At 38.7% G+C, this 25153-nt stretch overlaps 1 protein-coding gene across 16 annotated transcripts in view; it reads left to right on the top strand.

Moving 5' to 3' along the window:
* Window positions 1-5731: 5731 nt before the first annotated feature.
* HUWE1 (HECT, UBA and WWE domain containing E3 ubiquitin protein ligase 1) overlaps window positions 5732-25153 on the top strand; it is a 166495-nt gene continuing 147073 nt past the window's right edge. For 9 of the 16 annotated variants that reach the window (XM_047843234.1, XM_047843237.1, XM_047843227.1 and 6 more), the window contains exons 1-2: window positions 8268-8491; window positions 11846-11985. The gene's annotated coding sequence lies outside the window, so the exon portion shown is untranslated. Of the gene's footprint in view, window positions 5854-6055; window positions 6155-8266; window positions 8492-8600; window positions 8726-11845; window positions 11986-17088; window positions 17155-17391; window positions 17505-25153 lie in introns of those variants that run through there. The other 7 variants (XM_047843236.1, XM_047843233.1, XM_047843222.1 and 4 more) reach the window with 6 other exon arrangements.

The raw sequence follows: 25153 nt of genomic DNA, 5'->3' as shown, positions 1-25153 counted from the left end.
GGAATATATTAATAAGTATAAAAGCTGAAAATAATTATTTCTCGAGTAGAGAGTGGGGAAAATGGTAGAATAGGAAAATAAATCCAAGAAATGGTCCTTTGTAAATATCAACAAAGCAGAAAAACCTCTACGGTCTAGTTAAAAGAGAAAGAAAGAAATGCATCAAAAAATAAGACTGTTTAATTCATGGATAGATGATAGCTATGTGATAAAGCAAGTGTATTAAAACATTAATGGTAAAATGTATGTTTGTGGGTATGCAGGTATTTACTATAAGATTCTTTCAACTTTTCTATATGTTTGAAAACATTCATAATAAAATATATGAAAATCTATTATCATCCAGAACATAAGTTTTGGGAACATTGCATTAGAAGTTTCATTAAAACCAGGGAAGAGACAAAGATGCCCACTGTTACCTCTATATTTAACATTTTTCTAGAAATTCAATAAAATGTAATATGTCAAGTCATTGCACATAGGAATTATAACCATGAAACAGAGGGGAAATCATTATTTGCAGATGATATCATGATCTACCTCTAAAACTAAAGAGAGTGAATATAAAAACCATTAGAACTGACAAAGAAGGTAGGTAGGGTGACCAGTTACAAAAAGATGTCCCATTATGCACAAAAAATATAAAGGCTACTTCCAAATAGAAGTTGTAGCGCAAAGAGATGTGTGAAAGGTGTCTTTCATGTTTTGCTCCATGTTCAGTACTTCTGTGATATTTGAATCTTTTATAACCAGAATGATTCACGTAGTTGTTTGAAAAAGGGAAAATAAATCTATGGTAGTCAGAATCCTAAAATGCTCCCTTCCTCAGATTTTCAGACTGTGAATATGATAATACCTGTGATTATGTTATATTACCTGCCAAAAGGGATTTTGCAGATGTAATTAAAGTTCCCCTTAAAATGGGGAAATTATTCTGGATTATCCCAATGGCCTTAATCTAATTGCACAAGCCTTTTAAAAGCAGAAAGTTTTCTCAGGTTAGTGGCAGAAGAGAAAGGCAGAGAGATCCTAAACAAAAGAAGGATTCAGCATGCCACTGCTGGCTTGAAGATGGAAAGAGGTAAGTAAGGAGAAGAAAGTGTGGGTGACCTCTAGAAGGTGGGAGCATGGGGATCTCAGTCCTACAATGGCAAGGAACTAAATATTGACAACAGCTTGAATGGAGTTGGAAATGGATTCTTCCCCAGAGCCTCCAGATAAAACCCAAGTCTGGAGACACCTTGATTTTGGCAATTGTTTGATCCAAAACAAAGAACTCAGACAAGCTCACCAAGACTTCTCACATACAGAACTGTGAGACAATAAGGTATTATTTTAAACTGCTAAATACGTAGTGATTTGTTATGCAAAAATAGAAAACAAATACAAAATACTTTACATGTGCAAAACAATGAAATATGTAGCCTATCAAATTTTCAAAGGTTTAAAACCCTTTAATGACCCAGTCATGCAAGCAGGATGGGGAAATGACTCACCTACATGCCCCAAGGGAATGTAAATTGGTAAAATCTTTCCCAAAGTACACTGGGCCCATAAAATGTGGATATGTTTTACTTTGCTGAAATTTATTGTAGTTGAATAAACATAGTGGTGAGCAAAGATTTTTCTGAATATCCTTTACAGAACTACTTATAACAGTGGACAATTACAAACAACATGAGTGGGGCACCTGGGTGGCTCACTCGATTGAGTGTCTGACTCTTGGTTTTGGCTCAGGTTATAATTTCACGGTTTGTGGGTTCGAGCCCCATGTCAGGCTCTGTGCTGGTCATTCGGAGCCTGCTTGGGATTCCCTGTTCTCCCTCTCTCTCTGCCCCTCTCTCTCTGCCCCTCCCCTGCTCGCTCTCGCTCTCTCTCTCTCTCTCAAAATAAATGAATAAACATTAAAAAAAGAAAAAAAGAAACGGGCACCTGCGTGGGTGGCTCAGTTGGTTAAGTGTTCGACTTCAGCTCAGGTCATGATCTCAAAGGTTGTGGGTTCTAGCCCAGCATTGGGCTCTGTGTTGACAGCTCTGAGCCTGGAGCCTGCCTCAGATTCTGTGTCTCCCTCTCTCTCTGCTCCTCCCCCACTCACACTCTATCTCTCTCTTTCTCAAATATAAATAAACATTAAAAAAAAGAAAATATGATTATACAGCAATAGAAGACTGGTTTGTCAAATGTAATATCCTACAACCATTTGATGAAGTAAACTTATGCAAATAGAAGGCCGATAGGAATTCTTATAGAACTCTACAAGCTAATTTTAGAATTCATCTGGGAAAGAAAATGCACAAGAAAAGTCAAGAAATTCGTGGGAAAAAAAGAGAGGGGCTTGCCCTAGCAGATATGAAATAATAATTTAAAGCTCAAGTGCTTAAAAAATGTGTGGTATTGATGCTCATATGGATTTTAGGACTATTGAACTGATGATTTACATTAAAACCTATGTCTATACTTAGGAGTTTGGTTTTTGATAAGGGGAAAAGAATGATCTGTTCAATAAATGTTTAGGGCCTAATGAAAAATACTAATAAGTAATTAGTATTACAAGGGAATAATAGTTACGTATTAAGCATAATATTGTTAGAATGTTTAATGACTTAGAAAAATGTTTACCAGAAAAATTCCAGATAATTAAAGAGCTAAACATAAAAAAATCTAAAATATTACAAGGAAATACAGAACAATGTTTCTAATCTTGGAGTAGAAAGGCCTTCTTATGCAAGATTCAAAATGCAAAAGCCATAAAAGAAATGACTGATAAATCTGAATACACCAACTTTAAAAACATCTATGCCCAAAAAGACCCCACGAGCAAAGTTTAAAAATAAGCAGAGGTCTGCGAAACATTTCCCACACATGTAACAAAGATTTATATCCAGACTACATAATTCAATAACAAGAAGCCAAATAATGCAACTGGAAAACAGATAAAAGATATGAACAGGCAAGTCAAACCAACACAAGCAAGTAGCCCACCAACATAGGAAACTATCCCTTAACCTCACTAACAATCAGCAAAATGCAAATAATAAGACATTTTTCACCCATCACATTGGCAAAATATTCAAACAATTGGTTAATATTGAGTGTGGATAAAAATTTAGGGGAATGGTTATTCTTATTCACTGCTGGTGGAGGTATAAACTGAGTCATTCTGCATGGCAATTTGGCATTACATATTAAAATTTCAAAATGTGCTGTCTTTGAGCTATCTATTTCACTTTTCCATATTTGTCCTACAGAAATATTTTAGCATATGCACAAAAAATGTACAAGGATTTTCACTGCATCACTGTCAATAGTAAGAAAAAATAACACTCTAATAGTAAAAAATTGAAAACAATATATATTTATTAATGGGTGACTATATCAATAGTTAACTATAGTACACTCACTCAATGGAATACTATGCAGTACATAAAACAATTGAGGTAGATTTATATACACTGACATGGAAAGATCTTCAAGCCACAGAAAGTGAATACAGCAATGAACAGAACAATACATAAAATAGGATGTCATTTATATCTTCAAAAAGGAAAAAACACAAAACAAAGCTATGTATTTCTATATGTGTATATGAATCTAAGAGGAACTTTAAATTTATCTGTGTTAAGTGTTTTGCAATAATGTATTCATTCATGTGTAATTAGGAAAACCTTTGTAAAATGAAAAAAGGACAAAAAGCTAAAGAAAGGAATGTTTCATGTCATTAAAATGATATAAAATAAAATAAAATAAAATAAAATAAAATAAAATGTTATAGACAAATATTTAATTATATGGAAAATACTTACTAGGTTATTAAATAACAGCATGCCATACTTTTGTTTAAAACTATAGGGGCGCCTGGGTGGCTCAGTCGGTTAAACATCCAACTTCAGCCCAGGTCATGATCTCGCAGTCTGTGAGTTCGAGCCCCGCGTCGGGCTCTGTGCTGACAGCTCAGAGCCTGGAGCCTGCTTCTGATTCTGTGTCTCCCTCTCTTTCTGCCCCTCCCCTACTCATGCTCTGTCTCTCTCTGTCTCAGAAATAAATAAACATTTAAAAAAACTATAAATACATATATAATGCATAGTAAAAGGCAAGGAGGACAAAACTAAAGCATTAATAGTGGTCCTCTCTAGGTGGTGAGATTACAAGTTTTTTATCTTTTGGTATTTTCTTTATGCTTTCATATATTTTCTGAATATTCTACAATAAGAAAAATAGAAGTGTGTGTGTGTGTGTGTGTGTATGTGTGTGTGTGTGTAAGGGGATGCTGGTTGGAATTAAGACTATAAAAGGAGTGCAATTGCCAAGAGAACTAAAGGATGCTACAGATTGAAATGATAACGAGGATTGTGGAGGTAAGTGGGATTTTAGAATTAGGAGTTGGAAAACTAGACTTTATGGGGCCTAGGAATTAACAGTAGAAATGTAGGGGTTAGAATTAGGCATGGAGCCCATGGATTATTAGAATTAATGCAGTTGCTGTGAGAGATTGGAATTAGAGTCAAAAGCCTTACTAAATTAAAAGGTTTTTTGAAGACTATAAGCACTATTGATGAGGATATTGGAATATCCAACTAAATTGGAATTCTCACATATTTCTGGTGGGACCGTATATTGTTAAAATTGTTCTGAAAAGCCTGTCATGTGCTTTTGGGAGGAGTGACCTTTTGACCCTATCTATTCCACTTCTACAAATTTCTCCTCGAGAAAAATATTAGAAATATGCACATATTTAGTTATTTCAAAGTTCATGTCTGTATTTCTTTTAATTAAAAAAACCTAAAAATAGAATCCTGGTTAAATAATTAACATTACAATGGAATAACATTCACCCATTAAATATTTAATGGATCAATCTCTCTGAAAAGGGGCCTCCATAAAGCAGAGATCATACACAAAATTTTATGTATAAATATTTATTTGGCAGGCAGTGGATCCATTCATCAGATTCTCAATTCGAGGCATGAACCACTGTTCTGGAGGGCTAGAATTAGAACTGGAAGGTATAATTATAGTTTTTATTTCCTCTATGTCTCAAGAGTACTTTGGATAGTGCGTTTTGTCTTTATGCTTTAAAATACTAAGTTAATACATGCTTTAAAAAAACTCAAACCTTATCGAAGTATTTAAAGTTGCGATTCAAAATTCCCCTCTCTTTTCACCTTCTAATCTCATTCTGCAACCCAGATGAAGCGCGATTAATAGGGGTATCTCCTACCAGATCCTTTTTATTCCTATGCATTCACAGGTGCAGATCCTCTATAAATTCTGCCAATCGCACTACCACCCCAAATAATACCAAGGAGAACAATAAAGAGGATGTTTATTGAGAGCTTACTACGTGCCTGAAGTACGTGTTCTAAGGGTTTGCCGCGGGGGGGGGGGGGGGGGAATTAACTGTGGTCAGCGTCCCCGTCGTCTCCAGCCCTCCACACCGTGTCCCCGCTTGCCCTCTTGCCCCCCATTCTTCACAAGGCGGCCGGAGAGATTGTTAATTTTTAAACGTAAATCAAATCAAATCAAATCACGTCACCCTTCAGCGGCTCACATCGTGCCTCGAATCAGATCCCAATTCCTTAGCGACCCTACTATCCTCTACTGTTGGATATGCTGGACAGGGAATAAATAGCTCAGGCGCAGTCCGCTATAGGGGACTCTACTCTACCGCGGAGGGAGTGCCCTCTAGAGGGGCAGGGGCGGGGCTTCTCAAGCGGGGGGGTGGAGCCTCAGATCGGGTGTGAGGAGAGCCAGAGGGGTAGGTTTTCCGCGGAGGGCGAGCGAAGGGAGCAGGGCCGAAGCAGGGCCGCGGACCGGGCACGCTCTCGCGGGCCCCGCGGAGCTACTGCCACCGAGGTAAGCGTCTTTTCCCCGGGTCGGGGGGGGCGGCCTTTGCTCGCGAGGCCGTCCTCGGCTTCTCGCGGAGGGTTGTTCCCACGGGACCCTGCGCAGAGTCGCGGAGGTGGCGGCCTCGGGGAGCCAGCAGGGGAGGCTGGTGAAGGGGCCCGGCGGCCTGCCCCAGCCCTCCCTCAACCCCGCCTTCTCTCCCCTCCCCCAGGCCTTGGCAAGCGCCAGCCCAAAGCTAGCCGCATCTTCTGGGGCAGCGGGGCAGCGGCAGGCAGCGCAGCGGGAGAGCGGCTGACAGTGGGGATGCGAGGTACCGGCATTAGCTGTGGCCAAGTGGCCCTAGAGAGGGAGTAGAGGCCAGGCCTTCAGCGTTTATCTCACGGGTTCTCGGAAGGCGGCCTCAGAGGAGGGGGAAGGTGAGGGGCCGATAGGCAGGCTTCGCAGGTAACTACTAGGCGTTGTATATGTATGTTTTGGTATCTAAATGGTACTACACACACACACGCAAAAACATTCGGTTAATTGCTTTTTAAAAACTTAATATATCTTGTAGATCTTCATATATCAGGGACTCTAAATTTATCTCATTTATAAACAGCTGCATTGTATGATTGTACTACAGTTTATTTAACCATTTCCCGATTGGTGTACATTAGCTGGTTTTCCTTTGGCGGGGGGAAGGGGGCTATTACAAGCAATGCTATAATGAATGGGTTTGTATATATACGTTTCATGCACATGTATGAGTATTTCCGTAGGAGAAATTCTTAGAAGAGTAATCGCTACTCAGTGTATATGCATTTTGAATTTTGATAGATTTGTCCAAATTGCCTTACCAAAAGGCTATACTGATTTACACTCTTTCAATGTTGTGCAATATTGCCCATTTTTCCACAGTTGTGCCAACATGAATTATTATCAATTTTTGTAATTTGGGCCAATTTGAAGCGCAAAAAAATGGTATGTCATTGTTTTCATTTGCATTTCTCTGATTACCAGTGAAATTGAACATATTTTTTATTTGCCCGATTATAAAAGTAAGTAGGCAAATATAAAATATCTATAAGCAATAAGCATTTCGAAAATTTAATATTAAAAACCCCATTCGCAGTAGCAAGAAAAACGAAAAAAATACCTAGAAGTAAACTACAAAACTTTATTGAGGTATATAATAAAAGAACGTTTGCATACATGGAGAAGGGATACCATGCTTCTCGGTAGGAAGGCTCAATTTTGTAGTGATGGTAATTTTTCCTATGTTGAGTTATACAATTGATGGAATTTCAATAAATATGCCAAGTTTTTGGAACTTAATATGATTCTAAAGTTCATCCAGAAAAAAAGATGGCTAAGAAAAACCGAGAAAATATTTTAAAAGATAAGTAAAGATGGGGGTATTTGTACTACCAGCTATTAAAATGTACTCTAAAGGAACAGTATTTAAATTAGAATGGACAGAACAATGCATTAGAATAGAAAAGCCCACAAATCGAGCCAGATTGGATCCAAGATTTATTGGAGAAACATTGTTGGCTAGACGTGGAAAAACTGCCATATTAAAAACTGCAAGCACGCACCCCCCATCCCCCGCTTGAATTTTCCTTTGAGGGCAGACTCCTTTGTTTGGAGAAAACCACTTTATTGGATCTTTTGGTTATGCCAAGGTAAAGCGTCAGGAGTTAAAAATTAGTGGCTTTAGAGCTAGAACTAAAGATATGAGCCTTTCGTTACATTAAGATGGATTCAGGTTAGCCTGCAGTGCGGCGATGGAAGGAGTGTGGTTATTAGGTCTTAAAATTTTTTCCCCCGATCTAATGGGCAAAAAATGTTATGTCATTGTTTTCATTTGCATTTGTGAGCTTATTGTGAGACTGAACGTCTTTCATGTGTTAGTCCAGGATAATATGTGACTACTGGAGGCAGGTAACAATAGGGGACCCATTGCTCCTCTTCCAGGACGCAGTTTGGTTAATTGGTACAGCTCTGTCCGGGAGCGTGAGAATAAACAGGTTGACTTTTTAAATTTTCCTTAAGCACTAGGCTCTAGACACCTTAGATCGGGGGCGGAGGCAGTTTTCAGGACATGGCCGAGATTTGGCGCTGAGCTGTGTCATCGCGAGGTTTGGCAGCCAGCTCCGCAGTGGGTCGGAAACCTCGTGGTAGGCGAGATCCCTGCAGGACGGGAGGTTCCTCCCTTCCCCCCGAAAAACTCCCAGTCATTTTCGTGAAGCTCCGCCTCTCTCCTTTTTAGGAGCGTGCATTAGGTCTCGCGAGATCTCGTGTTTCCTAAAGGCGAGGCGCGGGCGGCATCCTGCAGTGAATTCGAAGGTCTCGCAGAAACTAACACGTAATATCGCGATAGTTCTCTCGGCGCATGCGGGAGCCGGTGGCAGCGGCAGATTGGCTCCGCCCTTCGGTGCTTAGTGAGGTTGTGCGTCATTTGCTCTTCGCTTCGCGTAGGGTGAGAGCGGAACCGTAAAGACTTCGGCTTTGGTGGGAGGAGGGGTCTGGGAAGGGCTGGGCTCAGGCTTTTCCCGTCCGGTAGGAGGTTCTCGCGGGATCGCGCGGAGGCGGCCGCGGTTAGCGTACGGACTGCAGCAGCCGCGGAGGCGGCGGTAGCGTCTTCGGCTCGTGCTGTTCTTATCCGGTGAGTTCTCGCGCGAGCGGGGTTACGTCCTCGTGGGATCCGTTGGCGGTGGCGGAGGTAGCTTGGGGGAGGGGGGCAGTGACTAGGGTCGGTCCGCTTGCTGTTAAGATGGCGGCGGGAGATGATGTCTGTCCGGCCAGGACCCGAGACTGAAGTGTTGGCTGTCCGCGTTTATGACGCTTCTCAGGCACCCGACGTTAAGGAGGTGAAGGTTGGGGAAACAGTGAGGTGCCGGTAAGCCAAACCTGAGGCGAAAACCACGCCGTCTCTGTTCGGTTGAGGCGACACCATTTCCCGGGCCTCAGTCGCGTGTGGGCCCGCCTTTGCCCCACCAATCGGTTGTCGCCACTGCAGTGGGCGGGTTGGGAAGGGTTGGGGGCGGGAGACCTGGAGTTAGTTAGGGACTGGGGTTGGGGGTTAGATTGGGCGGTGGGGGGAAGGGGACCAACCTACGACGGCTGGTTCCCTTTCCACTACCTTTTTTCGGGCCTGCCTCTGTTCTCCGCCCCTTCAGCGGCCCAGATGAATCCCCTGGTTTTTCTTGAGTTGAGGTGGGTTCTACTTCCCCAACTGCCTTGGTGTTTGAACTAAGATTTAGGGGTCTAGTTTTGGTGTCTCTGACGTACTTCTCCTCCTTTTCCCCTAATTCTGTCCTCATCCACATGGATATTTGAGGATTGTATTTAAGAGGAGCTTTTCCCTGTCACCCCCACCCCAGCCCTATTAAGGAAAAGCTTAGCCAAGTTCTCTAACCTGTCCTGTCTCCCTCTTCCATTGGTCCTCTTGACGCAAGCGTTGAGTAGAGCCTTTCCCCTTTCTTGCATTTACTCCATCTTTGTGGATGGAACTGTACAGTAGCCTTCCGTTTCCTCAGGTCTTCAGATTTGTATGACCCTGATTCGAGTACACGACACTGATTTCTGCAACTTTGCAGGCTGCTCGACCACTTTTAATTCTTAGATGGAACAATGAATGGATTGGTGGTTGGATGATTGCAGATCATCTGTTCTTGGGGCTGTTAGCCTTTCCTTCCTCATTACACTCCCCGACACCCCCGGCCTCCCGCCAGAACCCTAAAGGAAAAGCTGTGGAGGATAATCCTCCAATAAACCAACTTTTTGTCCTTCTCTATCCCCTGCAGTCTTTCTTTGCGAGCTTGGGAACTGCCCCTTTTCCCTGCCTTCCTCTGAGTTCCTGAGTCCTCTTGGTCTGTGCACCTCTATCTTTGCTTCTGATCACCTCCTAACATGCTTCTCAATTCTTTTATACCCCTCCCCGTGTTCTTTTTTCAGGACTTCCATCCCTTAGAGAGAAGATACCCTCCTGTCAGGCTCCACTACATTTTCCCCTCCTCCATGTGCTAGAAAATAAAATAGCTTTGATTATCCTCTGACCCTCAATCATTGCCCTGTTGTACTTTTTTCTTTGCCTTTCCCCCATTCCACCATTACTGTAGACAATTCCCTATCATTTGTTTTCTTTATAGATTACATATTCACCATTGTTTTCTCTTAGGCTCCCTTAGCCTTGCATAGATTGAGGAGACACCAACATTCTCCAGTCAAGGGAGGCACTGGTATGGTGGAAATAACTGTATGCTTTGGATTCACATGGGAGTTTGTGACCTTGGGCATATGACTTCAGATTCTCAGTTTTTTCATCCGTGTAATAGGGATAGTAGCGCTTTATAGGTGCTAGAATTAGTTTGTAAAGTGTCTGGCTTATGATAGACACACAATAAATTGTAGTTAGTTTTTATTGGTGTAAGAATAGATTGGAAGATGTATCTGTGTCATAGGGTAGTTTTATGACCTGAGAAAGAAGAGATTTTTATTCCTCTAAGTTTTTAGTATATTTCTAGGCTTGTCCTATCGTTTTTGTAGTTTTTTCCTCCTTTTGGATCACACTATTTTATCTCCTTTGGTTCATGATGTTTGATTGGAATTCCCACCTGTGTTAACCTACTAGTCTAGGAATTTTAGTGCAAAATCACTATCTTGAAATGACCACTGGCCATGAGAATCCTGTCAAGAACCACATCCAGGTGTTTGCCTTTTAGAAGGGATGCCTCATCCCTTGCCTACTCCCTTCCACTGCTTCAAAGAGAGTCTGTCCTGTTGTTCGCCCAAAGATGAAATTTGTTACCATGCTTTACACAGTAAGCAAGGGAACTTCTGCCAGTTAGTTTTCAAGTGTTCATACTGCTTTTCTCCCACCTCCTTTCTTTGGTTCCTCAGATTAGTGTGGGGATCTGCTATTTGGCTTTACCTGCACAAGGCAATTCCTATCTGAGAGAATTTAGGAAAGTTGTTTGGAATACCAAGATACTTTCCCGTAGTGAGTTACTGCTAGTTTTTTTAATATACTACTTCTTGTTGTATTTTACCGTGTTATATTTTCCAGCATTCTTATTAAATAGAAGTGAATGTATTCAATTTGAAGGTAGTTTTTCCTACTGTTAATATTTTGATTAGACCAATATTAAACTTAACACTTTTACCTATTACCTTGGCCGGGTGATGAGGTTTGAAATAGGAATATGACGATGTGAAAAGTTTACCTAGGAGTAAAGATACCATAGGTAACCATCTGGTAATTAACTACGTGGGCACTAGTTTTGAGCTTTCGGGCTTGCTTTGTTCAGTTTAAAGTGCTTTGGAGGTAATAGAGTTTTCCCCCTATTCATTGGAGGACAGGAGATCACTTTCTGTTTTGTGATATTGCCTTGGTGTTTTTTGTACAGTGGGTCAAGTAATGAATCAGAAATTAAACCTCAATTTGATTCTTGTTCAGAACTAGAATAAATCTGGGAATGATAATCTAGGTGTGACCTAAAAGGTTTAATTTATTCTAGGTAGATCTCAGAGAAGTGAGGAAGGAGTGGCAATACCAGTTAAAAGCTTTGTGTAAGGTTCAGTGGCACAGTTCAACCTGAGTTTCCCAGGTGTTTATCAGTTGTCTCCCAGTATGCCCAAAAAGATGTGTGAAGTTGTAAAGTAGTGTGTGGTTCTTTTCACAAAAAAAAAATAAATTTAACATTGCCTTAGTATCAGTTTACAGTGAGTATATAAAGTTTTCTATAAAGTAATTACTGTCCCCTATAATTTCGTTTGGGTTGAGGACTGAGTTGAATTTTCAGGGGGTGTTGTCTGAATGTCAGAATGGAAGAATTGGCTTGGCTTTTGGTTTTGAATTCTTATTACTGTCTAAAGCAGGTCCTTAAAAATGCAAATTGATATGTGAGGGCTATTAAATAATAATTGAGTATGTTTGAACATTTATATAATGGTTAACTCCCCCACACCCTAATAAATGTGTATCTCTCTCTCCCCACCCTTTTTTTTTTTTTTGTAGGTCCTCCAGTAGTCTGATCTGAGTGGGTTAGCACTCCAGAGGAACCAGCAGACCAAGACCAACTTGGTCAGGAAGGTTCAGGAGGCTGTAGAAGTGTTGGGATTTCCCACCAGGATGAGTATGATTGGCTGTGATTTTAGGTTAGTTTTTGTAGATCTTTGGGTAGTATTTGTATTTTACTTCCTGGAATGGAGGTGGTGGTGGGGAGTGTATGTATTTCCATTTTGTAATTGAGCTACTTTGGTTTTTTTCATTATTTGGATCTGATGTGGCATTGGTTGCATATCATGTTATTGTTTAAATGAATTCTGTGTGCACATGATTTTTAAATCACCCTAAGCACCATTCAGAAAATAAAATTAATTACAAATTTAGTTAATTGAAATAAAATTACAATAACTAATTATGTCTAATTAGTTATTTCTCAAAGAGTTATGAAAAATATCAAACATACAGAAACTGGATAGTGTAATAATCCCCCTGTGTACCCATAACCAGCTTAACAGTTGCCAACTTGTAGCGGTTCTTCTTCATCTGTACTTCTACCTACTATCCCCACCCATTATTTTGAAATAAACCCCTGCTGTCATATTTTTATTTGTAAAATATTTGTATCTCTAAAAGAAAAGGGCTCTTTAAACATAATCTCAAAACCATTATCACAACTCAAAACATTAACAATGATTTTTGAAGATATCAAATATGAAACTAATGTTCAAATTTTAGTTTGTATTAGGGTCCAAAGAAAGTCCATTTGTCACAAAGGTGGATTGATGTTTATTTCTTAAATCTGTTTTAATCTGCAGGTTCCCTCTCTCTTTTTCTGATTTATGTGTTGAAGAAATTGTTCTGCAGTTTCCCTCACATTTGGTGATTACATCCCAGCAGTGGTATCTAGCTCATTCTTACTAAGTTAAAGACCTTGGAGGACCCCCATTATAATGGGACAATGGCAGTAATCTCCTGTATCCCAGTTGGAGTTGATAGTGCTGGCCTAGGCACTATCCTGAAATAACTAGTCATGGATTCCCCTTACTGTGGTAGAGTCTGATTTAATTGATACCTGATCTCAGTTCCATGTCTTGGCCCTGCTTGCTGCTCCACATGAAAAGTAGGCCTCCTTATGGAAGAAGCTAATGTTTTCTAGATAATGACCTGACTGTGCCTTTGGGATTTTTCATGGTTTCAATTTCCTAGGTGGCTTAGTTATTTTCATACTATCTTAAAATGTTGCTTTTTATTCTTTTGATGTTGGTATCTCAGCTGCTCTGACTCATAACTTCTAAGCTATTAAGACTTAGTGGTGAGTTCTTCTGGCTAGAATAAAATTTTTGAAATGGCAATACTAAACAATTTTTGAGAACTTTCACTTTCCTCTTGATTTTCAGCTATTAATATACAACCATGGTTTTTCTGTTGTTATTTTTCATTTTATTTTTTTTGGAAATAATGTTCTACAGCATAAAGTCGTTTAAACTGTTCATTTCTCTCCTTGTGCAGAATTGGTTATCTTGGGATCTACTGTATGTCCCTTCCATGGTCAAACCTGGGAATGGAAGTTGGCACATAAAGGCTCCAGCCAGCCTTTGACTTAAGCACAAATGTGGGCAGAACAAGGCCACTTGTGCCTACTTTTGAAATGAGAGTCATTCCAAGTTGTAGAGGCAGAGAGGATAGAGGTCATGAATGAAAGTTTTTGAGGTACTTAGATGAAATATGATTTTGAATCACCAGTGCTACGGATCAGGAGTTCAGGCTTTTCAGTTCTTCGTTCATTAATGGAGAAATCAGATCACTAGTTGAAAAGTGACCATGTAAAGAGGTAATTTCTTGGGAATTACAGCGAAGTCCATTTATTTGGCAAAAAAATTTTGAGCATGTTGGATGTAGTGGTTAGGTATTTACTCCTGTCTTGAGTTTTCTGTAGTTACTAGGAAGTTTGAACAAGGTCACTTAAACCTTCTAATCCAGAGTTTTGAAACTGGGATAACTAGATTTTTGGAACAGAACTTTACACAGTAGGCATTGCAATGTTTGAATTGTTTCCAGAGTTCTTAACAGCTACAAGTCTTTAATGGAAGAGCTGTTGGTTTTTTCTCTTTCGTTGCGTGTTTTCAACCATGGGTTCAGAGTATTGAAATGCCAAACTTGGTTGCTTTGAAAATATTTGCCCTTCATGTTCCATGTTACCTTTCCTGCAGTTAGATTAAGTTGTTAAAATCTCATGTGTAGCTGTAACCATATTAAGCTGCTTTACAATGATCTCACCATCTATAAGGTTGATAGTCAAAGTACTTGGGCTCTGGGTGTTTGCTGTATTGTTCTCCAACTTGTTTCATCAATGACTGGTTACCAGATGTTTATATGTTAATGTCAGGGATAATTCAGCTCTGAAGATTCTTTGGAAGCCTTCTCATTTGATGTGTCATAGGGGTTGAGTTCCTAAAACTTGATGTACTTGTTGATCAGCTTGGTCTTCTGGTTATAGAAATGTTTTCAAGTAGTGAAAGAGTGGCTCTCTATGAGTAGAACAACTCTGGGTTTCATTTGGACTGTTAATACTGAGCATTTTCACATTTTAGTTCCCTTAAAAAGTTTTTAATTGTTTGGCTTTAAAAATTACAGTGGTGACATGGATTGATCCCAGAATGTGATTTTACAAAAGTTGGAATTTCTTTTAGCTTCTTATGAATATTGAATGGAAATTGGTATTATACATGGATTCAGTCTGGGTTACGCATTGGACTCGAGAAGTGTGAAAGTTCTTTTTCCAACCCTAGATTCTGATTGTATAGTGACTAAAAGGGACAAGGAGTAGGGAGGTTCAAATTACTCTGGAATGATCTTTTAGTATAATCATTTAGATTTTAAAGATTGGTAAATGTGAACATACTGCCATGAATTTATGTACCATCTTTAGCATAACCCAGATTTTAAGTCCTTATAATTAGATATCAGAGATAATTGCTTTGGAAATACTGGGATATATTAACATTTGGTGGCTGCTTATGTTCTGGAATGCTTTTGGAAGATTGCTTTTTTAATGATAACATTATTTGCCTGATGATTTTCTTATTCACCTGTCTTTATAGTGAAGTGTATTTCTCCTGGTCTTTGCATTTTTTTTATCTGCTAATTCTTTATTATTGCATTCTGCCAATTGAGTTCTTATAGGTGGAAAGATCTTTCAGCATAGTGATTAAAAACATGGACTTTGGAGCCAGACTCCCTGGGTTCAAGTTCTGGCTCCATTTTTTACTAGTTGTCATCTTGTGCAAATTATTTTTTTTTATTTTTTTTTAAGGTTTATTCATTTTTGAGACAGAGAGAGAGACAGAGCATGAATAGGGGAAGGTCAGAGAGAGAGGGAGACACAGAATCTGAAACAGGCTCCAGGCTCTGAGCTGTCAGCACAGAGCCCGACGTGGGGCTCGAACTCACGGACCGCGAGATCCTGACCTGAGCCGAAGTCGGACGCCCAACCGACTGAGCCACCCAGGCGCCCCTTGTGCAAATTATTTAACCTCTGTGCCACAGTTCTTAATCTGTAAAATGCTGATAATGTTACCTATTTCATAAGGTTTTGGAAAAGTTTAGCTGAGTTAATGCATTTAAAATGCTTAGAATAGTAGTTTTGAAACTTCAGGGAACATCAGATTCACCTAGAGGGCTTGCTGAAGTAGATGGCTGGGCTCCAACTCCAGAGGTTCTGATCCTGTAGGTCTGGGAGGGGCCTGAGACTTTGCATTTCCAGCAAGTTCCCAGGAGTTGCTGATGTTTATGGTCATGGAATCAAGGGAATAGAACAATGCTTGGCATAGTGCTTTTTTCTGGACTGATTTCTCAGTCCCTGAGTAAAACACTTTACTTTCCAGTGCTGTTTAGTACTGCTTTGAGCTGGAAGCATTTTTAAAATCCTCTGTTGCAGTGGTTCTCAAAATGTGGTCATTCAAAATGTGTGCAACAGCAGCAACATCTGGGAGCTTGTCAGAAATGGAAATTTTTGGGCTCTATCCCAGTCTTTAGTTTAAAAGTGTGTCTTGGCTTAACTGGGGTGTCTTAGACTTTTTTTTAAAACAGTTTTGTTGAGACATAATTCCCATACCATACAACTTGCCCATTTAAAGCGTACGGTGGTCTTCAGTGTTTTCATGGTTGTAGAGCCACTACACACCAATTTTAAAACATTTTAATCCCTAGAGGAAACCCAGTACCACCACTCATTATTTTATGTTTCTATAATTTGCCTAGTCTAGGCATATCATAGAAATAGAATCATATCATATGTAAGCAGCATTAATGTGATTAAAGTGTTTTTCTTTTATTGTAACTAATAATATACAAATAGGAAAAACCACCCCAAAACAAATTTATAGTGTAATAAATTATTTTAGGGCAAACACTTTTGTAACCATAACTCAAGAAATAGAACCTTGCCTGTTACCCTGTTAAGTCCATCCACCTGCCCATCCCAACCACAGAATCCAGAAAGTATCTCTCTGGAAAGTATCTACTGTTCTGAGTTTATAGTAATCACTTGCATTCTGTTCTGTCTTTATTATCCAAGTGTATATCCCTGGACAGTTAATTTGCTTTGTCCATTTATTTAAAACTTGATGTATTTTAAATACTTGTAACTTCCCTTTCTTTCTTTTCCTTATGCTATATCTGTTGAAGAACTCAGGCCATTTGACCTGTGGAGTTTCCCACAGACTGGATTTTGCTTATTGCCTACTCAGTACAGTTCTTACATATTCCTCTGTCCTCTGTATTTCATGCAAATTGACAGTGGATTCAGAGGATTTTATAAATTTAGGTTCATTCCCTTTGGCAAGAATATTGGTGGTGTGTTCACAGCATTCATTAAGTTGTAATGATGTCTTGTGTTTTTTTTTTTATATTAACAGCGATTTCTGAACATTAGTCATTGGGAATGTCAAAATGCTGATGTTCTAACTCTGTCATTTTGTTTTCATATATTAAGTGGAATAATTATAAGGTTACTCAGTGATACAGTTTGTAGGAGAAGGATAGGATTAATGATGAATTAAAAATTTTTTTCTGGCCACATATTAGTTTTGTCATGTTGGACACATTAACGTATCTGTTGCCTCATCTGGGGGAAATACATTATTTGTGGGGTTATTGGGCTTAAATGGGAAAATGTAAGTTGTTAGTACACTCTATGTGGTCAGTAGATGGTTATTTCTTTAACATACTATTTCACTTAACCCCTCCAACAGCTCAGAGATGGGCAGTCACGGTGGTGAAGTGATGGCCAGTTAGCAAAGCCTGTCTGGACCCTTCAGGTCTGTGTTGGGATCATCAGTGGTGGGGAGGAAAGGGTTGTTCTTTGGTCATTTTGGGGCTGACTCTGGCCAGTGATAACTGGGTGTTAACCAGAGTAGTTTTTTCACTTTGCCACGCATTAGGAATCACATTCATATCCTCTGAAGGGTCTTATCCAGTTCTGTGGTGATGTGTAATAATACATTGGTTGTCTTTATCTCCCTATATCTACACAGCCCCCTGTGGCTCAACTTTGTTCTGTTCATGATTCTGCTGTAACCTTAGTAACCCATAATGAGTCTTCGTAATGGTCATCAGTATCACCACTGTTAACATACTTCAGTAGCACCATACACAGATTAGAAAAGAGGTAAATATTATCCCTTTTAACATTTTATATATTCTCTGAAGTACAGCACATGGCATATAGTAAGTGTTCAGTAAATTGGAAGCCATTGTTTTTTAAATTAATGTATGTTTTTTCTTCATGTCTTAACCTCTTTTTAGTTCAGTAAGCATTTACTGAGTGTTTTTAAGTACAAGGATCTAGGGACATAAAATGAATGGTAGTTGTTCTCTTCACTGAAGAAACTCAGTTCATTTAAGGACTGGGATGATGTTTAAAGGTCCTTAGCCTTTTCCTTTATGTTAACATTTTTTCCCTGCTTTGTCCGTGTATGATATAACCTATTATATTTTAAAGCTCTCCTTAACTCTTTATCCCCAGCCTTTGAGACTGCTGATATGTGAGAAAGCCTGCAGTTGTCTTCTATGAATACTGGGTAATACCAAGAAAAACCTTTGGGTTTCAAAATGGCACATGTGATTAACACTGTGATACCAGTTTATAGTCTTCAGGTGGACCTTTAACTGGTTTACAGTCTCCATCCTATTGCTTTGACTGTCTTCTGCGCTCTCCCTCCTCTTACCTCCCCTCCCCCATCATTCCGCAAGATGTTTGCTGCATAAAGGTATCTATTTTTAGAGGTATTGGGTATTGGCTCCTATACCCAATTAGTGATCTATAAAGTATGTAAAGAGACCACTGTGCTTCATATAAACTAGAATTGGAGTGTGCCTCAGGTTTCATTCTCAATTATGAAATGGTAATCAAAAAGCCTGCTTCATAAGTTGCTATGAGCATTAAAGTGAGATGATGTATTATTTCAAATGTTTAAATTGTACAGTATACTACAAAGGTAAGGCCATAGTAATTTATGTAAAATAAATACTTAATAGCTATGTTACTTGGGGCAAATTACTTCATCACTGAAACAGTTTCCTCATCCTTTAAATGAGGGTGATGATATCTCAGTCACTCAACAAATATTTGAGGACATACCCAATAATGCTAGATACTGGGGATATAGAGGCAAGCAACTGGAGGAGGGAGGGCAGCATGGTGTACCAGGGGAGAGAGACTTGTAAATCACAGTCAAAATGATCATTACAATGAGGAGGAGTGAACAAAATGTGCTATAGCAGTTTATGGGAGGGCATCAGAAAATGTCACAAAAAAATTTATTCGAGTTAAACAAGATTTGTGAAAAGTACATCATGAACTCAAATGCTGTACAAAAATGAAGTTAGTTAAATGTATCCCAAATGAATCAGTAGCCACAACCATTATTTGATTTCTTCACAAGAGTTGTGCTTTAGTTGTGTTTATTTCCTTAAGCTGGATTTTATGAGCTCCTCTAGGGTGGTGTTGTGTGCTCCTATAATAGGTATCCTGAAAGTACTAAGTAAAACGTTGGTTTGTGAGCATAATTTGTTCCGGAAACATGCTTGTAATCCAAAGCACTCATATATCAAAGCGAATTTCAAGAACCATTGACTCAGTTGGGATCATGTGACATTTGGTGTCACTTACATTGCAAGACATTGCTTGTTATTAAGTTAAAATTTATTGGAAAGGTGTGCTCGTCTTGCGGAACACTCACAGAAAAAGTTACTCGAAATCCAAGGTTTTACTGTACTTGCATCTAAAAGGATCTTTTTCATTCACTTATATCATTTTCTACTTTCTGTTACTGAATTAATTTAGGAAAAACTAGAAAATGTGTTATTTTGGGGAAAGATTCCTACTCCCACAAAAATATTCAGTCATCATTAACATTTTGTTTGGTGTGTTCCCATCTTAATAAGAGTAACAGTTTAAAAGTAAGAGGAGCAGAAAATTAGGGACAGACTTTACCCAGAATAGGAACTAAAACTGTCTGGTAACAAGAAAAGATACTCAAATACCAGAATTGCAAACTAAAATGAGATACTTTTTAACCATTAGATTGGCAAAAAATAGTTAGATACTACCAGGTCATGGCAAAAATACAGGTGAGAGTATGGTCTTAGAATACTGCCACAAGTGGTATAAATTAATACAGCTATTTATACGGAGATAATTTTGGCAAGTTGCAAGATAGCATGTACTATATGGCGCTATTTATATATTTTTTAAAAACTAGGGTAAACTGATTATTTGGAAGGAGTAGCCAAGGCAAACTTTAGCTTTTTCTGTAATTATTCTGTAATTATTGCATTTCTTTTTCTGAGAAATTCAAAATATACTGAAGAATACAGAGAATAATATAACAAAAACCCTTTCCCTACCCCCCTCTTCTGAGCTGATGATCATCTTTAACATTTATTTTTACTTTAGATCTTTTAATGGGGAGGTTTGATATAAGGGGAAATATTTAAGAACTTTCTCCCAGCATTCCCCTCCCTACTGCTATCTTTACCACGAATTGCTTGAATTATTATATTGTGAGAATGGTATAAATTACTCATGTAAGTAGAAATTTAAAAACTATGTGATGTTCACACTATTACTTATGTAATATTGTTTGCATACTTGTTAAAAGTTTATAAAACCCTTTAATAAGAGTACTTTGGGAATGGGATGTTATTGAGTCATTTGTTCATTTTATTGTAATTCTTGTTTGAAAATGCTTTCCTGACTTTAATGTTCCCCATGATTATAGAAGTATACATGGCTTACTATTGAAATAATACAGATAAGCACAGAAATTTCTTGCCATTCAGATGAATACTATTAGTATGTTGGTACATAATATATTCTTCCAATGCTTTTCTTTATGTTTGAGTAGCACAAGCACACTTTTTTTCAAAAATTTATTCTTTGCAAAAATGTAATTCATAACCTTCGCTCCAACTTTTTATTGTGAAAATTTTCAAACATAAAAATGTTGAAAGACTAGCACAATGAGCATCTATATCACCAACAGTTGTTAAAATTTGCCATATTTGATTTATATGTACACATGGGCATTTAATTTTTCTGAAGCATATGAAGTTAGAGTGACATTTCATCCTTAAATCCTTTGGCAGGCATGTCTTAATCAGGACCTACAATGCCATTTATCACACCTAGGAAATTCGTTCTTTTTGTTAATATTATCTAGTATCCTGTCCATATTTACATTTCCTTGGTTGTCCCCAAATTGTCTTTTTTTTTTTTAGCTGTTCCCCAAACCAATATAGAAATGGTGTTTTGAAATTTGTTGTTCCCACTTAATATATTGATCTCTGTTCTGTCATAATATATACTTCTATAACATTTCTAATGGCTGGATTATATTGTGTACATGATTTATAGTTTATTAACCAACTCCCTATGTTCAAACCTTTTTAAGTCCTAGTCTTCCATGATCTTTAACAATGCTTCCTAGCACACAGTAGTCCATTTGGTAAATAAGTGCTGAGTAAAGGAAAGAAACTCAAGAGCATCCAAATGAGAAGTCTTTGTGACATTATGTTTATTTCCTTAAGAAATTTCTAGAACTGGAATGCAAAACTGTAAGACTTTTGATACTTCTCAAATTGCCCTTCAGAAATATTATCCTGCATTATTCACTGTGGTATGTTTAGCATATAATCCATGTTGACTTAGAGTATGACAGCGCCTCAGGGTAAGCCCTGATACATTAGTATTAGAGAAGAGCATAAATCCAGATAGATTCAGTATCCTTGCTATAGGTGGCTCTTTCCTTACATCTATACCTACTGCCATGTTTTGTGGGGGCTAGCTTGACTCCTCCAGCCTAGAGTACCTTGCAGTCCTTTGACCTAATCTGGGTATCCATTTCCAGGCTCCTCAAATTTCCTAACTGTCTTTGCAAGGCCATCCTTAAGAGGCAGTATAGTCTGGAGAGATGCAGGTATCACTTGACAGCCTTTCACATGGAGCATTTTGGTTTTTTATATTTTTATTTTTTAATTTTAGAGTGGGAGCGGGGATGAGGGGCAGAGAGAGAGAATCTCAAGCAGACTGTGCTCAGTGTGGAGCCTGATGTAGGACTCTGTCTCACAACCGTGAGATCATGACCTGAGCCAAAGTCGGGACGCTTAACCAACTGAGCCACCCAGGTGCCCCACCAGTGACTTTAAAATGGTAGTCTTCTGGGGTGCCTGGGTGGTTCAGTCGGTTAAGTGTCCAACTTCGGCTCGGGTCATGATCTCACAGTTTGTGAGTTTGAGCCCCGTGTCAGGCTCTGTGCTGACAGCTCAGAGCTTGGAGCCTGCTTCGGATTCTGTGTCTCCCTCTCTCTCTGCCCCTCCCCTGCTTATGCTCTGTCTCAAAAATAAATAAAACGTTAAAAAAAAATTAAAAATGGTAGTCTAACAGAAGAGCTGAGAAAGAACCTGTATTTGATATTATCCATATCAAACTCATTTTTTTAAAGTTTATTTAATATTGAGAGAGAGAGAGACAGCACAAGTGGGGGAGGGGCAGAGAGAGAGGGAAACAGAATCCCAAGCAGGCTCTCTCTGCATTGTCAGCACACAGCCTGATGCAGGGCTTGAACTCATGAAACCGTGAGATCATGATCTGAGCCAAAACCAAGAGTAGGATGCTTAACTGACTGGCGCCTCATCAGACTCCTTATTTTTTAGGCTCAGGTTAGGGGAAGTGATTTGTCCAAGATAACAAATGTTGCTGATTAGTGGTGGAGTTGGGTGTCAAACCCAGGTGAACCTATTTTCACTGTGCTCTATCTTTTCTTGAAACTGAACTGAACCAGTTTCTAAATATGCCAGCAGATATCCATAGAAGTGCAGAATAAGTGGCCCCTTCCTATAAGAAAGTTACCCCTCATAATCGGGAAATTTTAGGGAAGTAGAAAGGTAAATGAGAAAAAGCAAAGAAAGCTCAGTTTCTTTGTCCTTTTGACTGCGGTGGCTACTTTTCAACACGGGGATCAATTTTGAGCTCTTTCATGGGACAATTCAATTTGGCTATGTGTGTTACCATGCATATTTATGGATACCATAAGCCTGTAGATAGGACTGGATTTCCTATTTGTAAAATTTTCAAATTAATGTTTTCTAAGCTCATCTTTTTTCCCTTTTCAAACGTTTTAAATTATAAAAGTAACGTGTTTACTGTTAAAAGATTCAAACAAAATATTTTATTTAAAAATTAGTGTCCCTGTCCTTCCCCAAATGATAGTCTTGTTTTATTCATACCACATTTCAAAAATCTTCTGACAATTGGTGTATATTCTTTTATACCTTTTAGCATTTACATACTGTGCTTACCTATTTATGTGCTATGTGTATTTTTATGTCAAAACATACAACTCAACTCCATTCTTTTTAATGGTTGCGTTGAATTTCAAAGCATGGATCTAGTATAATTTAATCACTCCCTACTGTTGAGCCTTAGAAGTAGAATTCATTCTGGGTCAGAGTGGTACCATTTAAATTTTTGATCAGTACTGCCAAAATGACCTCCAGAAAGGCTATACTGAATTACCATTCTGAGCAGCAGTGTCTTTCAGTGCCCTTTTCTCCACATATATCTGCCAAAACAAGATACTGTTGATCTTTTTATTTTTAATTTTAACCAGTCTGATAAGTGAGAAATAGCACCTTCTTGCTTTGGTTAGAATTTTTGTAAGGATTAGGATGAGCAAATGTTACATCCTCTGTAAATTGCAAGTTTTTGCCCTTTTTATCTTATTTTAATGTTTTATGTATTTTGAGAGAGAGCAAGAGTACAAGTGGGGGGGGGGGGCAGAGAAGGGGAGAGAGAATCCCAAGCAGGCTCCACTCTGTCAGCAAAGAGCCTAATGCAGGGCTCCATCCCATGAACCATGAGATCATGACCTGAGCCAAAATCAAGAGTCAGATGCTTAACCATCTGAGCCACCCAGGTGCCCCAAGTTTGTGCCCTTTTACTTTCAGTCAGATTATCTTACTGTGTTTTGGGAGTTCTTTGTATATTAGAAATAAATTTTTTGCCAAGATTAAAAATATTTACATGCATTATCTTTAGCTTTTTGTGTTTAAGTAATAATGTGAAGTAGGTGTGTGCTTTTATTTTTGTCCAAATGGTTAACGGGTAGTTCCTATTTTATCTTGGGAAAGACTATTTGGTTTTTGAATATATGTTCAGCTTAAAACTGAATTATTTGGGAAAGTGTAGTTTGTTAAAACATAAAAGTTGGAACTTGTGCCAAATAGAAAACTGGCTTGGTTACTTTTTGGTCTTTAGTTTTTGAGAATAATTCAAATTGTTCATGTTTAATATTTAACATTTGTCTTGAACTGGAAATAATGCTTTAAGAGATTGTAATTACTTTATTTTCATTTTATATGTTTGAGGCCCAGATTATCCTAAGGTCACAAAGTTAGTTGGTGGCAGGGAATTAGAGTACCTTTGCATATTATTCATTCATTTTCAGCAAACATCTTTCGTGTTATAGACATAAATGTTTTAAAGCAGCAGATTGTTCACATTATTTGGCTTAATTAAAGGACATTGGAAATGAGTGTATGCCAGTCTGTGTGTCATGCCATTAAATTTACTCAGCCAGTTTTGTCTATATGCTGGGATATAATTTTTTTTTCTAAAAGCGTTGTTTTAAGTTTTCTTGTCAATGAACTAATTTCAGCCTCATAAAAATCCTATGAGGTTGGAGTTATTTTATACTGAGAGGAGTTTGCTGCCCTGTTGATAATTGCTCTAATTATTGTTCTTTTAAATCATATAAAAGAATCTTGGTCTCTCTTCCTTCTAAATTCATTTGAACCAGCTCAGAATAGTTGAGATACACTTAAAATCTCTGATTCTTAAGTTGTATGGCCCAGACAGTAGTTAGTAGACTGTTTAATCTTTGGAGAACTTATAACTAACTTGAGAACGAGATCCAGAGCTGCTCGGTCTCATCAAAGTTGAGTTTAATTTTTTGGTTCATGTCAGTACTTTAATATTCTAGAGATTGATATATGCTTAATATTCTCTTTCATATTCAGATAACATGTAGAAAGGTTGAAAAGACCAGCTCTTCCTTGCTTTTGATTCTTTCTGTTTGTAATATCTGTCATAAGATTGTTACCCTTAAGGGCGCCTGGGTGGCTTAGTTGGTTAAGTGCCTGGCTTTGGCTCAGGTCATTATCTCGCAGTTTGTGGGTTCAAGTCCTGCGTCAGGCTCTGTGCTGACAGCTCAGAGCCTGGAGCTTGTTTCAGATTTTGTGTCTCCCTCTCTCTGCCCCTCCCCCGCTTGATCTCTGTCGCTCGCTCTCTCAAAAATAAACATTAAAGAAAAGATTGTTGCCCTGAGATTAATCTGGAACTACAAGAACTAGAACAGGGGCGCCTGGGTGGCTCAGTTGGTTAAGCGTCTGACTCTTGGTTTCAGCTCAGGTCATGATCTCACAGTTTCATGAGTTTGAGCCCTGCATCAGGCACTGTGCTGACAGTGTGCAGCCTGCCTGGGATTCTCTCTCTCCTCTCTCTGCCCCTCCCCTGCTCTCTCTCTCAAAATTTAAAAAATTTTTAAATACAAATAAAAGAACTAGAGCAAAAAATAATATGGCTTATTCATTGCCAGATACAGTCCTTTGAGATGGACTATGTTGTTTATTTTACAGAGGTTACCCATTCATAGAGGTATAGGAACTTGTGGAAGGTCATACAGCTAGTAAATGGAATTTAAGCCCAGTCCCATTCAACTCCCAGGCCTTTGTACTGTGCTGTTGTCCTCTACTTCA

The sequence above is a fragment of the Prionailurus viverrinus genome, chromosome X, assembly GCF_022837055.1.
Source record: "Prionailurus viverrinus isolate Anna chromosome X, UM_Priviv_1.0, whole genome shotgun sequence".
In the NCBI taxonomy this organism is placed as follows: Eukaryota; Metazoa; Chordata; class Mammalia; order Carnivora; family Felidae; genus Prionailurus; species Prionailurus viverrinus.
Note: the sequence above shows the minus strand (reverse complement) of the source record. Positions and strands in the feature narration are given on the sequence as shown.